Source organism: Artemia franciscana, chromosome 1, assembly GCF_032884065.1.
Source record: "Artemia franciscana chromosome 1, ASM3288406v1, whole genome shotgun sequence".
NCBI lineage: Eukaryota > Metazoa > Arthropoda > Branchiopoda > Anostraca > Artemiidae > Artemia > Artemia franciscana.
In genome coordinates, this window is record NC_088863.1 from 11,316,188 (window position 1) to 11,333,095 (window position 16,908).

General features: G+C 36.1%; 1 protein-coding gene across 2 annotated transcripts in view; it reads right to left on the minus strand.

Annotated features, from left to right (window-relative positions):
- The window catches only part of LOC136025508 (repetitive organellar protein-like), a 33,656-nt gene extending 17,484 nt beyond the window's left edge, over window positions 1-16,172 (minus strand). The window contains exon 1 of one of the 2 annotated variants that reach the window (XM_065701547.1): window positions 16,026-16,172. The gene's annotated coding sequence lies outside the window, so the exon portion shown is untranslated. Of the gene's footprint in view, window positions 1-11,672; window positions 11,813-16,025 lie in introns of those variants that run through there. The other variant, XM_065701540.1, reaches the window with a different exon arrangement.
- Between the last annotated feature and the right edge of the window lie 736 nt (window positions 16,173-16,908).

The following is a 16,908-nucleotide window of genomic DNA, read 5'->3' on the forward strand; positions in this document are numbered from 1 at the left end:
CTCACCTATTTTAGATTTTGGTGCGGGGGGGGGGGGGTCAAATTTCAATGCGTTTTGCCTGGTTGATGTATAATGGCTTCTTTGAAAGGAAATTTCTGAATCCAAATTTACAATGCCTTTTACAATACTGTGGACACTGAGAAGATCAGAGCGCTTCCGACGGAAGTGAAGACTCGGCAATCCTAACGCCTCTAAACGTTTTGAATACGACAAATGCCTCAGGTAGGGAATTAGCCTTGTAGCAAATCTTTGTACTGATTCAATTTTCGTCCTATCATCTTTATTTATAAGGTAACATACTGGAGAGCAATATTCAAGGATAGGACGAACTTTTGACTTGTATAATTTAAAAAAATGTTTCACATTAAACTTCGAAAATACTCTTTCACAGCAACGTGAAGTGTTGCGGCAACCTTTGTCCGGCTTTGCCGAATAAAGTGTTGCGAGAGCAACACTTTGGTTTACTCTTAAAACGTTAAAGCTTTTAAAACGTTATGTTCAAAGAAGAACGCGATCAGTAATCACATGATCAAAGGCTATTCCTCAGCGTTGAAAAAACAACAATAACAAAAGAATGTCGATAGAAGGGACTAAACTGACTTTGCAGCCAGTTGAACTTTATCCTTTTCCATCGTAGACATCGTGACGGATCAAGACTTGGAACAATATCTTGTATAATGTAGTTGGTATAATAAAGCTATCCGTAACTTTTCAGGATCAAAATACCACAGATGACACTCTATTAATTCTTACGAAACTACCTCGTTTTACGCTATCGTTTGTACCCGTTGCGTAAACACTTAATTCTAGGTTACAGTGAGTATGGGTAGGCTACACCAACTAGCAAAAGTTACAAACCCCTCTTCACTAAAGATGATTGTAGCCTAACAGACGATTATCACTTACAAGTCCCCTACATATCTTACCACTGGAACCAACTCGGTCTTATCAAATACACTGGAAACAAATAATAGGTAGCCTACACCAAATACCAAAATTTGCAAACCCTCACTGCCGAAGATGATTATGAGCTAACAACTGACCTTTCCTTATGTCCCCTACATCTCTCACAATTGGTATCGGCTTATTTTTGGTTTCAGTGTGTAACCTACTACTAAAGTTGTCAACCCCTCAAAACTTTCAAATTAGTATATCTCATAAAGGAATTTGTGTATCAAAAATGGATGGCATATACTTTGATCAGCTCATCAAGAGCTATCGATTGCCGTCGAAAAAACAATTCTATCTGTCTTAGTTCAAAAGTTGATTTTGAATCAATTTTTTAAGCAATGACGGAACTTTTAAAGTTTAAGAGGTACATCTGATAACATTTCTCTACCTCAATCCCAAGTCCGAAAAAACAAATGATAAACCCAGCAAAAATCACGGCAGCACTTTCGGACCCGTGGGAAAATGTCGCTTTTTTGCTTCTGTAAATTTGTCTATTTATCACTCAAAGAAGATATATTGGCTGTAGGGCCAGGTAACTGCCGCATATATTTAAGACTTATAGATTTTAGTCCATCTTCAATTTGAAAGTGGTGACTGCCAGCTTGCCTGCTAGAACGGAGCTTTCCACTCCGAAGCAGAAACATGGTTTGATGAAGCGAAAGCTTGGCTGCACAACTTCAGATACTCCTCTCTGACATAGGCTACATAACTCCACTTCACTTCGCACACCATAGGCTCTAGCTCGTGGACAAGCAAAAACCAACCTTTTTGGCCCCAGGCAAGAGTTCTGCGGAGCTTTCCAAAACGTAATGTCATATTCATCAATCCAGCCTGAAGTCCACACTTTCCGTAAAAACCGCGCAGGTTAGACCCTTACCAGTTTCAAGGAATAAACCGACATCGGTGGCATAGGAAAAAAAACGGGACAAAACCAAAGTGTTGCTCTCGCAACACAATAGCGGATCAAATACTATGCCAAGATCGCGGGTAGTCCTCATCTCCGGTACCCTGGTACTTCCAAGCAAATAATGAGGATGCGAATTTCCAACCGACCTTCTACGGAGATACTGCATGACAGCACACTTTGAAGTGTTTAAAACCATATAGTTTACCCTGCCTCATTCACTTAAACTTTCTATATCCTCCATCTTGTACCAAGCCAACTTTCCTATACAAATTCACATCATCAGCAAAAATTTTAACTGTGTAATTTTTTATAACTGACAGTAAATCATTTATATATATATGGAGAGTAAAATTAGACCCAAGCAACTACCCTGTGAAGCCCCATAACTAACTAATATACTTGAGGATTTTGCCTGACGAACAAAAACAGCTTGACTTCTACCAATCATGAAACTTTTAATCCACCTGCGCGTACGCTCACCACGATTTTGGAGTTTTTGAAGCAGCTTAGAGCGGCATATTTAGTCGAAGGCCTAAGAAAAATTGAAATATATGCAATCAAATGGGTCACCTTCGTCAGAAAATTGCTGGAAGTCTTTTATGACCCCCAAAAGTTGCATACTACATGAACGCTTCTGCCTGTATGCATGGTGAGCCTCTGACCATAGCCTATTTTCTTCATAGTGTAACTGTAAACGATTAACCAAAATTTTTTCTATTACTCTGCAAAATATTGAAGCAATAGAAACTGGTCTGTAATTTTGAAAAGAATCGCTTCTACCAGACTTGTATAGTGGCTTCAGAAGAGCTTCTTTCCTTCTGCTTGGAAGAGATCAAGCCGAAAATAACCGATTGAACAGTATGACAAACGGTTCACATAAAACAGATGCCAAATTATTTAACATAATATTTGTAATACCGTCAATATCCGGGCTTTCACCTGTATTCAATGTTCTCTGCACTTTCAAAACCTTGGAAATGGAAAATAAACGGTCATCAGGTACTCCATTCAGACTAGTTAAATCATTCCTGATACTAGATTCCAACTCATTTTTTGTCGAACTGTCTGTCCCAGAAACTCCAAAACTACAGCTAAAAACATACTTGAACTTCTCGGTTTTACAGACGTCCATTTTTATAAGAATGGTGCCTTCCCTAAAAATAATGGACGATGGTGACTTATCTCCTGAAAAACGACCAACATACCGCCAAAATCCTTTCGGATTTTGTTCAGGATTCCTAATCAAAATTGACTTAAGCTCCCGCCTATTTTCATGCAACAGTTTGGTCACATGATTTCTTGCTTTTTTATAAGTTTCTATATTCACATCAGTCCTATCAGCAATGAAACCCCTCCAAGCTGCATTTTTTCCTTTTATTGCCTTGAGTACAGGTTTAGAAAGCGTCACTCTGTTTTTCAACCTTGGGCAGAAATTTATTTTGGGGACAAATTTTAACGTCCGTGATATTACATTGAATAAAATATTGGAAATCATATCTAGAGATAGACCAGGTTTCCTAAACTCATTACATAAATTTAAATCAATAGTAAATTTTTTAAACCCATCATAATCAGCTTTAGCATAGTCATACCACATCTTCGTCGATTTAACTTCCAGAATAGATAATCTTAAACTGATTTATAGAACAAAAACTTTTTGCTAGCAAGCTTTTTGCTTTACATAATTTTTGAAATATAAGTAAAAACTTAACCAAATCAAAGTATAGCAAAGACAGAGAAAACCCTACAATTGCCAATGCTAATTCCTATGCTGTGCAAAAAGCATGCCCTAAGATTGAAAGCTTCTTCAAAGTCATGACAGATAAAAGCGTATCCAGAAAGTTCGTTCGAGGGGAGCTGGGGGGGGGGGGGGGTCGAGAGGGAGAATTACAAAACAAATCACAAACCACATCAATATTTTATCAATCTACATTATTTTGCTTTTTCTGAGTTGGACAGAAACTTCAGCGGAGAGGATCGAACCCAGTACCCAGTACTGAACTGTCAAGAAAGACACATCATTCTCATTGATGAATGAACACCAAAACACCATCTGCAAACTTACTTGGACTCACAAAACTATACCAGATAACAAGGCTATTTGATCAGACTTTGGCAAAACAGGTTTAAACTTGTATCAAACAGTTCGTGGTAACGAACTGTAGTAAGGAGCGACCCGGCTCAATAGTAACCAAAACTCTAAAAAATGGAATTTTGATACCAATAGCTACATCAAAAGAATCGCATTTTAATGCTGGTTTTAAATATATAAGTTTCATCAAGTTTAGTGTTACCCATCAAAAGTTACGAGCCTGAGAAAATTTGCGTTATTTTAGAAAATAGGGGGAAACGCCCCCTAAAAGTCATAGAATCTTAACGAAAATCACACCATCAGATTCAGCGTATCAGAGAACCCTACTGTAGAAGTTTCGAGCTCCTATCTACAAAAATGTGGAATTTTGCATTTTTTGCCAGAAGGCAGATCACGGATGCGTGTTTATTTGTTTTTTTGTTTTTTTTTTTTGTTTTTTTTCCCCAGGGGTGATCGTATCGACCCAGTTGTCCTAGAATGTTGCAAGAGGGCTCATTCTAACGGAAATGAAAAGTTCTAGTGCCCTTTTTAAGTGACCAAAAAAATTGGAGGGCACCTAGGCCCCCTCCCACGCTAATTATTTTCCCAAAGTCAACGGATCAAAATTCTGAGATAGCCATTTTATTCAGCGTAGTCGAAAAACCTTATAATTATGTCTTTGGGGACGACTTACTCCCCCACAGTCCCCGTGGGAGGGGCAACAAGTTACAAACTTTGACCTGTGCTTACATATAGTAATGGTTATTGGGAAGTATACAGGCGTTTTCAGGAGGATTTTTTTTTGGTTTTGGGGAGGGGTTGAGAAGAGGGGGATATGCTGGGGGAACTTTCCTTCGAGAATTTCTAATGGGAGAAGAAAATTTCCATGAAGGGAGAGCAGGATTTACTAGCATTATTTAAAAAAAAAACAATTAAAAAATAAAAGTGAAAAAGCTTTTTCAGCTGGAAGTAAGGAACAGCAATAAAACTTAAAACAAACAGAAATTATTACCCATATGAGGGGCTCACCTCCTTCTAATACCTCGCTCTTTACGCTAAAGTATTTTCGGTAATTTCAACTACTTATTCTACGGCTTTTGTGATTCAGGGGGTCATTCTTAATGAATTGGGATAAAATTTAAGCTTTAGTGTAAAGAGCGAGGTACTGACGATGGGGCGAATCCCCTCATATATGTAATAAAAACATGAGAATACAAAAGTTCTTTACGTAAGCTAATTTATAAGTTACGTAAATCTTTTACCAATAAAAAGATTCGTAAAAAATTAAAAGTTCTAGTTGCCTTTTTAATTAACCAAAAAATCGGGGGGCAACTAGGCTTCGTCCCCCGCTCTTTTTTTCTCAAAATCAGTCGATCAAAATTATGAGAAAGCCATTGAGCCAAAAAAAAAAATATGCAAATTTCGTTTTGATTATTCCTCTGCGGAGAGCCAAAATCAAAACATGCATTGATTTAAAAACGTTCAGAAATTAAATAAAAAAAACAAGTTTTTTCAACTGAAAGTAAGGAGTGACATCAAAACTTAAAACGCACAGAAATTACTTCGTATATGAAAGAGGCTGCTTCCTCATCAACGCCCCGCTCTTTACGCTAAAGTTTGACTCTTTCTCTCAATTCTTCTTTTTAAAACAGTAAAAAACTTTAGCGTAAAGAGCGGGGTGTTGATGAGGAAGCAGCCTCTTTCATATACGAAGTAATTTCTGTGCGTTTTAAGTTTTGATGTCACTCCTTACTTTCAGTTGAAAAAACTTGTTTTTTTTATTTAATTAATACAAGAGCTAAGAGCTCATATGGCACTTGTGACGAGGCGAGAAGAGCCAAGAGATCATATGGTATGAGCTATAACAAAATTCTATGAATCAATAGATTGATTTAAAAAGGAAAATAAGAGGCTTAATGCCGGTCAGGATTTAAAATAAGAGCTCTGAGTCACGATGTCCTTCTAAATATCAAAATTCATTAAGATCCGATCACCCACTCTTAAGTTATAAATCCCTAATTTTTTCTAATTTTTCCTCTCCTTTTAGCCCCCCAGATGGTCGAATCTGGGAAAAGGACTTTATCAAGTCAAATTGTGCAGCTCCCTGACACGCCTACCAATTTTCATCGTCCTAGCACGTCCAGAAGTACCAAACTCGCCAAATCACTGAACCCCTCCCCCCAACTCCTCCAAAGAGAGCGAATCTAGTACGATTCTGTCAATCACGTATCAAGGACATTTGTTTATTCTATCCATCAAGCTTCATCCCGATTCCTCCACTCCAAGTGTTTTTCCAAGATTTCCCCCCTCCAACTCCCCCCAATGTCAAAAGATCTGGTCAGGATTTGAAATGAAAGCTCTGAGACATGAATTCCTTCTAAAAATCAAATTTCATTAAGATCCGATCATGTATTCGTAAGATAAAAATACCTCAATTTTCACGTTTTCCAAGAACTCCTGTTTCCCCCTCCAACTCCCCCCCAATGTCACAGGATCTGGTCGAAATTTAAAATTAGAACTTTAAAGCACAAGATCCTTCTAAATATCAAATTTCATTAAGATCTGGCCACCCTTTCGTAAGTTACAAATACCTCAATTTTCAAAATTACCCCCCCCCCCCCCTCAATTCCACCAAAGAGAGCAGATCCGGTCCGGTTATGTCAGTCACGTATCTTAGATAGGTTCCTATTCTTCCCATCCAGTTTCATTCTGATCTCACCGCTTTAAGTATTTTCTAAGATTTCCGGTCCCCCAACTGCCCCCCCCCCAGTTACGCTTGATCCGGTTGAGATTGAAAATAAGAGATCTGAGTTACGAGGTCCTTCTAAATATGAAGTTTCATGAAGATCCGATCACTCCTTCATTAAAAATACGTAATTTTTTCTGATTTTTCAGAATTACCCCCCCCCCAATAGAGCGGATCCGTTCCAATTATGTAAATCACGTATGTAAGACTTCTACTTATTTTTCCCACCAAGTTTCATCCCTATCCCTCCAATCTAAGCGTTTTCCATGGTTTTAGGTTCCCCCACCCCAAACTTCCCCCAATGTCACCAGATCTGGTCAGGATTTAAAATAAGAGCTTTGAGACACGATATCCTTCTAAATATCAAAATTCATTGAGATCTGATCACCCGTTCGTAAGTTAAAAATACCTCATTTTTCTAATTTTTCAGAATCAACCCTTCCCCCCAGCTCCCCCAATGAGAGGGAATTAATTTCATCCAGGTATCTAGGACTTGTGCTTATTTTTCCCACCAAGTTTCATCCCAATCCCTCCACTCTAAGCGTTTTCCAAGTTTTAGGTTTCCCCCTCACAACTCCCCCCCAATGTCACCAGATCCGGTGAGGATTTAAAATAAGAGCTCTGAGACATAATATCCTTCTAAATATCAAATTTCATTGAGATCCTATCACCCGTTCGTAAGTTAAAAATACCTCATTTTTTCTAATTTTTCAGAAATACCCCCCCCCCCAACTACCCCAAGAGAGCAGATCCGTTCCGTTTATGTCAATCATGTATCTAGGACTTGTGTGTATTTTTCCCACCAAGTTTCATCCCAATCCCTCCACTCTAAGTGTTTTCCAAGTTTTAGGTTTCCCCCTCTCAAATCCCCCCCCCAATGTCACCAGATCCGGTCGGGATTTAAAATAAGAGCTCTAAGAAACGCTATCCTTCTAAACATCAAATTTCATTGAGATCCGATCACCCGTTCGTAAGTTAAAAATACCTCATTTTATCTATTTTTTCAGAATTAACCCCCCCAACTACCCCAAAGAGAGCATATCCGTTCCGATTATGTCAATCATGTATCTGGGACTTGTGCTTATTTTTCCCACCAAGTTTCATCCCGGTCCCTCCACTCTAAGCGTTTTCCAAGATTCTAGGTTTCCCCCCTCCAACTCCCCCCAGTGTCATCAGATCCGGTCGGGATTTAAAATAAGACCTCTGAGACACAATATCATTCCAAACATCAAATTTCATTAAGATCCCACTACCCACTCATAAGTTAAAAATACTTCATTTTTTCTATTTTTCCGAATTAACCGGCCCCCCACTCTCCCCCCAGATGGTCAAATCGAGAAAACGACTATTTCTAATTTAATCTGGTCCGGTCCCTGATACGCTTGCCAAATTTCATCGTTTTATTTTACCTGGAAGTGCCTAAAGTAGCAAAACCGGGACCGACACAGACCGACAGAATTTGCGATTGCTATATGTCACTTGGTTAATACCAAGTGCCATAAAACCCTATTTATGTGCTTAATTTACAGTTTAAGGTCTTATTTACAAAAACCATTTAGGCTTGCAAACAATTCAGTGTGTAGAGCCATGATTTCCAACGCAGAATGCAGGTCCCCCTAGTGGGACAAGGCAATATTTTATTTGGTCATGGGCAGGACGTGCACCATTCAGCTGGCTCTACTTTAAAGCCTTAATTTTGAAAAAAAAACATTTTTCATGTGAAGGACGCCACATTAATAAAACTGTTGATGGTGATGAGTTGTAAGTAAAGAGCAACCCAGCTCAATAGTGGACAAATAAGCATATAGACATGTGTAAAGAATCAGCTTATTATGCTGATTCCAAACATATAAATTTCATTAATTTTAGTATTACGTATTAAAGGCTACGAGCCTAAAATATTGCCTGATTTTCAAAAAAAGGGAGAATTACCTCCAAGAAGTCAAAGAGTCTTAATGAAAATCACACCATCTGATTGTGAAAAATGTAAGATTTTGTATTTTTTGCCAGAAGAAATATCACAGATGCGTGTTTATTTGTTTGTTCTTTTCCCCCAGGAATGATCATATCAACCCAGCAGTCCTAGAATCAAACAGTTCGTGGTAACGAACTGTAGTAAGGAGCGACCCGGCTCAATAGTAACCAAAACTCTAAAAAATGGAATTTTGATACCAATAGCTACATCAAAAGAATCGCATTTTAATGCTGGTTTTAAATATATAAGTTACATCAAGTTTAGTCTTACCCATCAAAAGTTACGAGCCTGAGAAAATTTGCGTTATTTTAGAAAATAGGGCGAAACGCCCCCTAAAAGTCATAGAATCTTAAGGAAAATCACACCATCAGATTCAGCGTATCAGAGAACCCTACTGTAGAAGTTTCGAGCTCCTATCTACAAAAATGTGGAATTTTGCATTTTTTGCCAGAAGGCAGATCACGGATGCGTGTTTATTTGTTTTTTGTTTTTTTTTCCCCAGGGGTGATCGTATCGACCCAGTTGTCCTAGAATGTTGCAAGAGGGCTCATTCTAACGGAAATGAAAAGTTCTAGTGCCCTTTTTAAGTGACCAAAAAAATTGGAGGGCACCTAGGCCCCCTCCCACGCTAATTATTTTCCCAAAGTCAACGGATCAAAATTCTGAGATAGCCATTTTATTCAGCGTAGTCGAAAAACCTTATAACTATGTCTTTGGGGACGCCTTACTCCCCCACAGTCCCCGTGGGAGGGGCAACAAGTTACAAACTTTGACCTGTGCTTACATATAGTAATGGTTATTGGGAAGTATACAGGCGTTTTCAGGAGGATTTTTTTGGTTTGGGGGAGGGGTTGAGAAGAGGGGGATATGCTGGGGGAACTTTCCTTAGAGAATTTGTAATGGGAGAAGAACATTTCCATGAAGGGAGAGCAGGATATAGGCTACTAGCATTATTTAAAAAAAAAACAATTAAAAAATAAAGGTGAAAAAGCTTTTTCAGCTGGAAGTAAGGAACAGCAATAAAACTTAAAACAAACAGAAATTATTACCCATATGAGGGGCTCACCTCCTTCTAATACCTCGCTCTTTACGCTAAAGTATTTTCAGTAATTTCAACTACTTATTCTACGGCTTTTGTGATTCAGGGGGTCATTCTTAATGAATTGGGATAAAATTTAAGCTTTAGTGTAAAGAGCGAGGTACTGACGATGGGGCGAATCCCCTCATATATGTAATAAAAACATGAGAATACAAAAGTTCTTTACGTAAGCTAATTTATAAGTTACGTAAATCTTTTACCAATAAAAAGATTCGTAAAAAATGAAAAGTTCTAGTTACCTTTTTAATTAACCAAAAAATCGGGGGGCAACTAGGTTTCGTCCCCCGCTCTTTTTTTCTCAAAATCATTCGATCAAAATTATGAGAAAGCCATTAAGCCAAAAAAAAAAAAAAATGCAAATTTCGTTTTGATTATTCCTCTGCGGAGAGCCAAAATCAAAACATGCACTGATTCAAAAACGTTTAGAAATTAAATAAAAAAAACAAGTTTTTTTAACTGAAAGTAAGGAGCGACATTAAAACTTAAAACGCACAGAAATTACTTCGTATATGAAAGAGGCTGCTTCCTCATCAACGCCCCGCTCTTTACGCTAAAGTTTTTTACTGTTTTAAAAAGAAGAATTGAGAGAAAGAGTCAAACTTTAGCGTAAAGAGCGGGGCGTTGATGAGGAAGCAGCCTCTTTCATATACGAAGTAATTTCTGTGCGTTTTAAGTTTTAATGTCGCTCCTTACTTTCAGTTAAAAAAACTTGTTTTTTTTTATTTAATATCGCAAAAGGACTCATTCAAACGGAAACAAAAAGTTCTAGCACCCTTTTTAAGTGACCAAAAAGATTGGAAGGCAACTAGGCCATCTCCTATTTTTCTCAAAATTGTCTAATCAAAATTTTAAGCCATTTTATTCAGCATAGTTTAAAGGTCGAATAACTGTGCCTTTTGAGATAAATTAGCCTTCCACAACCCCTGGAGAAAGCTCTTTAACTTAAAAAATTTGCCCATTGCTTATGTACAGTATTTGTTATTGAAAAGTATGTATACATCTGTCGGTTGGGGGATTTTCCACAGGGAGAAATTTCCATGAGGAGGGAAATTATCAGGGGGGTTAATTTTCCAGAATTCCTACATGAAATTATTCTTATTTCTGGCTTTCTCTTTAGTGACCCAATTTTACGCGTGGAGATCTTAAGGGTAATTGTTTGGGGTAAATTTTCAAAAGGATTTAATTTTCTAGAAGATATATCCATGGGGAGGAGGGATTTTCTGAGGAAGAGGAGCCAGATTTCTTGGCATTATTAAAAAAAAACGATCAGAAATAAAATAGAAACACAAGTTTTTTTCAACTGAAAGTAAGGAGCAATATTAAAACTTAAAACGAACAGAAATTATTAGATATATCAAGGGTGTTGCCCCCTCCTCTCAACGCTAAAGTTTGAATTTCTCCGAATTATTTAGGAGTGACTACTGAAACACAAGGTCTGTTTAATTAGAACAATCAGAATTTTTTTTTTAATACTAAAAAACTTTAGTGTGAAGACCAAGGTGTTGAGGAGAGGCCAGCCCCCTTCATATACGTAATAATTCCTGTTTGTTTTAAGTTTTAAAGTTGCTCTTTAATTTCAGCTGAAAAAAAGTTTTTTTTTATTTAATATGCACCTAAAGACGACATAAATCGTACAAAAGGTGTTATATTCAAACAATATTTTTCATTAGCATAAAATATGCCTAGTCTAGGTAAATCTAGTATAGGAAAACAGCAATGGCTATAGACTACTGTAATTTTGCAGGATGTAACAATCTAGTATGACAGCTAACCTTACTGATTATGTTAGGCCTACTGTAAACTGAAAGACTGGTAGGATCAATACAAGATACTAGGGTGCATAGTAGTGCTGTTAAAAGTAGTGATCACTATCTAGCAGTGTCTAGGGTTAGTTTAAAGCTGAAAGATAGGAAGGGTTACTACCTTCCAGGAAGCTATGATGCTGGTAAACTCCAGGATGAGAATTTAGATAAACTTTCCAGGAACAATTGAATACTGTTCTGATTTGGGATGGAATAAATTAAGGCAAATAGCTTGTGAAGTCACGTGATGATGTCTCAGGAAAGAAAGTTGAGAGTGCAGCTAGAAATATTAGTGAAAATGTTTTATGTCTAATAGATAAGAGAAGGTGACTTATCATCAAATAGGTTGTTGTTTTGGCTCACCATTGCATTGCATCATTAATTACACAATTGGTAAGCAAACAAGAAAATTACACGACATCTTAATGTTCATCAAGAGTACATTCTGAAGACATTTATTTATTTGGAAATTGCTGGGTTGAATTTTATTATTAAGACCTTTTGCTAACTTGAAGACAAATCTTCAAAGCAAAAATTAAGCAAAAATGATCTAAAATCCAAAGAATGACATGTGAAGGTATTCTGAGGGATCTATTACTGATGAAAATAATTTCTGAGACCACATTGGCTAAGCATGACAAAACGAAAAAAAAATCAGAAAGAAAAGAAAACGAGGATTATAAAAGCCAGTGAAAAATACAAGAAACAATTTCGGTCAAGACAAATATTTTGGTTGAGACCTCCACTTAATCATCTCCAGTGCAGAATAAAATAAAAAGATACAGATAGAACTCTACAGGACAATATAAAAAAAGACAAACTTAAAAAAGAACACTTAAATTAAAAGAAGACCCTTTCGAAGTAACAATGAAAGGGTAACTGATTTTCTTTTAAATTGTTTTGTTTGTTTTAAGGTTTGTCCTTTTTATATTGTCCCATGGACTTTTTTCTATATTCTTTATTATTTTATTCTGTACTGAAGGCGTTTAAGCAAAAGTTCTATTTTACACTGGCTGTTAAAATCCTCGTTTTCTCTTCTTACGAATTTTTTCGTTTTAACTACTGATGAAGTTAGAAAGTCTGTATATTAGATTAATCAGACTTCAGGAAATCGATCTACAGACCAAATCAGGATAGAAGATGGTGTTTTCGGTCAAACACCTCTAATCTTACTCTACATATAACGTTTGAATGATTCTAAAAAACATCTTTGAACAAACTCTTCCAATATAGTTTGAATCCAGCTCAAATCCCGGATTTTTTTTTTTAAACCAATGATCCAAGAAAAGCAAACATTAGGCCAAATTTGACGTTTTAGTGTTTTTATTGTCAGGACGAATAGCTTTTGAGCCAAACTTTCTTTTAAGAATCTAAAGCCTTCAAAGGAGGGAGAGAATTAAGGTAGAAAGTTATGACTTTGTAGACAGTAGATGCACTCCTGAAAGCTTCATTCATATAACAAAATAGGTTTCAAATTTAGAAAAAAATGCATGCAGAAATTATATTATTCGTTGTTTTAAGTCAAACAAGTCATTCAGAAATGGATTAGCATTCTAAATTGGGCCTCATTTTTCTTTAAACTTCTCCCAATCATTTTAATTAGATTCGAGGTGTTTATTAAATTTGATTAAATCTGAGGCTTATGTGACAACTATGACGTTGTCCAAGAATTCTTCTATTTTGTTGATTGTATTTAGAGCTACTCTTTATCCTAGGCGATTCAATGGGTGGGAAAGGTCTTAGCATTACTCAAGTACTTCTCTGTCAAAGTTGTTAAAGCAGGAATATAGTTTTTCCCACTGAATAATAGCCTTTAATTCATTTTAAATTGTGTCCAGGACTATCCAGTGGAAAGCAAGGCTATGTCCCAAATATCAAAACTACAAATACAGGTTCAATTTCCTTTATTGAATTTGTCATAAAATATTTTTTTCCAAAATTCACACCATAATACACTACCCAAATACCCAAAAATATAGTTGCAGGAGAGGGACAAGGGAATATTACTTGGAATTCCTTACTTCTGATACTCAAATCCACAATTATAGTCAGGGACATTATATCACAATTATATCGATTACTACAATAAAACGCACAGGGCCAAGAAGAAATCTATCCCTGGGACCCAACACTGGCTCCTATTGGCCCAGCCATCTTCTTTATTTAATGAGGTATGTAACCATAACGAAAGTCCTTTTACCTCTTAAGGGCAGTCTGTAAGACCTTGACCTTATTTTACTTGCTTCTTAACTTACATATAAGTTACAAACTCCCTTCAGATTTGACTCAAGGGTGAAAAAATAGACTGACCCAACAGAAACACAGCCAACCGACAGTGAATCAAACTAATACATTTTAGGTTGTCAGGTTGTCATTAACCAGAAATTAAAAAAAAAAAAAAAAATCTGAATTGCTTAGAGCTCTGCTTAAAGTAGCCTATGGAATAATATGTAGGCAGAGGATTTAAAGTGGGGAGGAACGAGGCAAAATCTGTATCATGTTCTTTACTTGACCCAATATACTTCAAAATCGTCAGGGAAACAATTAAACAATTTTTTTATTCAAACATTTTTGTGTCCAATTCATTTAATTATACAATTATTCATTTGGCCAGTGGAAAAGATCCCAATGAAGTGGGTTAACGTCCCAATGTGGTGGTTCTGCAAAAGTGTAGCTGCCATAGCAGTTATCTTTCTAATTTAGAAATACTGATCAGAAACCTATCCAAACAGAAACACCATTACAAGGTGTTAAAATCATCTTCAAATATATACTGAAAAGCAATATACCACCTACTACAGCCTTGAATCGAAGAGAAATATCTATTGAATTGCACACAGGCTTTACACAGGTTCAATTTTCCTTATTAAATTTGTCATTAAATAATTTTTTTCCAAAATTCACACCATAGTATACTACTCAAATACCCAAAAATATAGTTGCAGGAGAGGGCCAAGGGAACATTACTTGGAATTCTTCACCCAAATCCACAGTTATAGTAAGAGACATTATATCACATATTTATCAATTACTCAACAAAACATACAAGGGCAAGAAGAAATATATCCCCTGGACCCAGCATTGGCCCAGCCATCTTCTTTTATTTAATGAGGAATATTAACCACAATGAAAGTCCTTTTACCTCTTAAGGGTGGTCTGTAAAACAGCTATTGTTGCTGGCATAGGTAATTCATGGGTTGTCTTCTTCTTCTTTCATGTGTAAAAAAAATTTAAAAGATTGATTTTGATTGGTAGGTAAAATGATGGTTGATCGCAAAAAAAGGGTTTGTCACCTTTCTTGGATTTTTGCACCCTTACAATTTCTGATCTGAGGGGAAATGCTCCTTTTTGACCTCTGGTGTCTCCTGGTGAATAAGACATTGGGGGAAGGAACAGATCCTCCCATCCAATGATGTTCTTGGCTTAAGTTTTCTGAATAAACTACTATGATCTTTACTAGCTTTCCAAATAATGATGTTTCTTTCCTTCATGCATTTCTTTCAATGACCTTAGGATCATTTTGAAGATTTGAAAAATTTCTTGCTTATCACTGAATCTCCAACAATTTTGGTTCCAAATGCACCAAATATCATTGACCTCTAAAAGGCAGGCTAGTGTCTCCTTGCATGCTTGCTGGAACATATCTTTAGACTTGAAACATTGCTCAAAGAAACAGAAGCTGTGATTTCTTTTTAACATACACTTTAGGTGACACAAGGCCCTCACTAAAGGAAGTGTAAAACAATACTATTTACCCTCAATTAAAAATTACTAAAGATTTCTGAAAAGTGAAGTAACATTCACAAATCAGGACTGAGGACTACACTTTTCACACAAGCCCCAGAAGCTATGCCTTGCTTCCACTTGGTATTTTATGGACCTTAGAACAGTTATCTAACCAATGAAAATGTGAGAAAGCTAATTTTTAGCATATCTTAAGAAAGGAAGGATTTTAATCACTTGATTTTACTGGCAATATGTTTATAAAACATGAAACAAAAAAAAAGTTGTAAAGCATATTTCCATCCAACATATTCCGCAAATATACCAGCCTAATTTAAATATTGGGTTTCAATGGAGGCTTGTGTGCCAATTTAGTATTGCACAGTTTGCAAACTGTAATTAGAGACTACAAACTTCATAGAATTGACAAGTAGGCAGATTGACTGAATCTGCCAAACGGAGATTGAAGTTTAGATTTATAGTAGTTTTTTTTATAAAATACCAAAATTATAAGCAAAAAGCATCAGAACCGAACTAAAATGTTGCTTTCATAACAAATCATTTATTTTAAACAAGGAACAGAGTAGGCCATGGGCTTGTCTTGTATCTAAATCAACAGAAAAATTATTTATAGTTATATCTAACTTAAGGGCAGTTTTTTTTTTTTTTTTTAAGACATTACAGACAGTTAACTAACCAATTAAGATGCAGGAAAGCTTTTTTAGCACAGAACAAGGGAAAAAGTTTTCACCTGACTGATTTCATTATCAATTCATCTGTAAAACTTCAAATGGAAACATAGTGGTAAACTGCATTTCCATCTGGCAGAATCTGCAAATCTACAGTCTCAATTTATGAATTAGTTTTCAATAAAGCTTTGCATATCAGTTATGTATAGACAGATTACAAATTAAAGCTGAGGACCACAAGCTTTGCAGAGTTGGTATGCTGAGAGATTGATGCAATCTTCACCTTGAATAAATAGAGAAGAGACTCAATACACAGAGTATTGAAAAGCAAATATGCAGGCAAATGAACAGAGGCAAGTAAAATATACAGTGTCAATAATTGAGGGGTAAACTGAAGCAAGACTATGAAAACTAGTCACTTTAAAAACTTCTTTAAGGGTTCAAAATAAAATTAGTATAGGAATCAATTAGTATATTTAGAAAGATGTATCTAGTGGTGTGTTCACTCTCAACCTAGCAAACATTCTTTTTTAACCATTGAAACAAAAGCTAGTAGCTAACAATCTTTTGAACAATTAAATCTCTATTATGCAGACAAAAACTAATAGAGAATTTCTGAAACAAATTAAATAATTGATTACAAATTTCAGGCATAATATTCAAAAACTAGATAAAATAGCAAAGTAGGATGACTAGTTTCCATTTTAATAATATTGATAGAATTTTGGACTGCTAATATTTCTCAAACTATCATATTCTTAGCATTTTTTTTTTGCCTTGAAGTCCTCTTAACCTCATAATAATCCTCAGAAGTTTCAAGTTTATTACAAATATTATGGCTTTTCAATGTCCTACCCAATTATCATCTTTCTGTAAACTTTTAGCAAAATTATTATGCTAACAAGCAGCTCTGTCCTAGCTGTTGCAACAAAATTTGTTATAAGT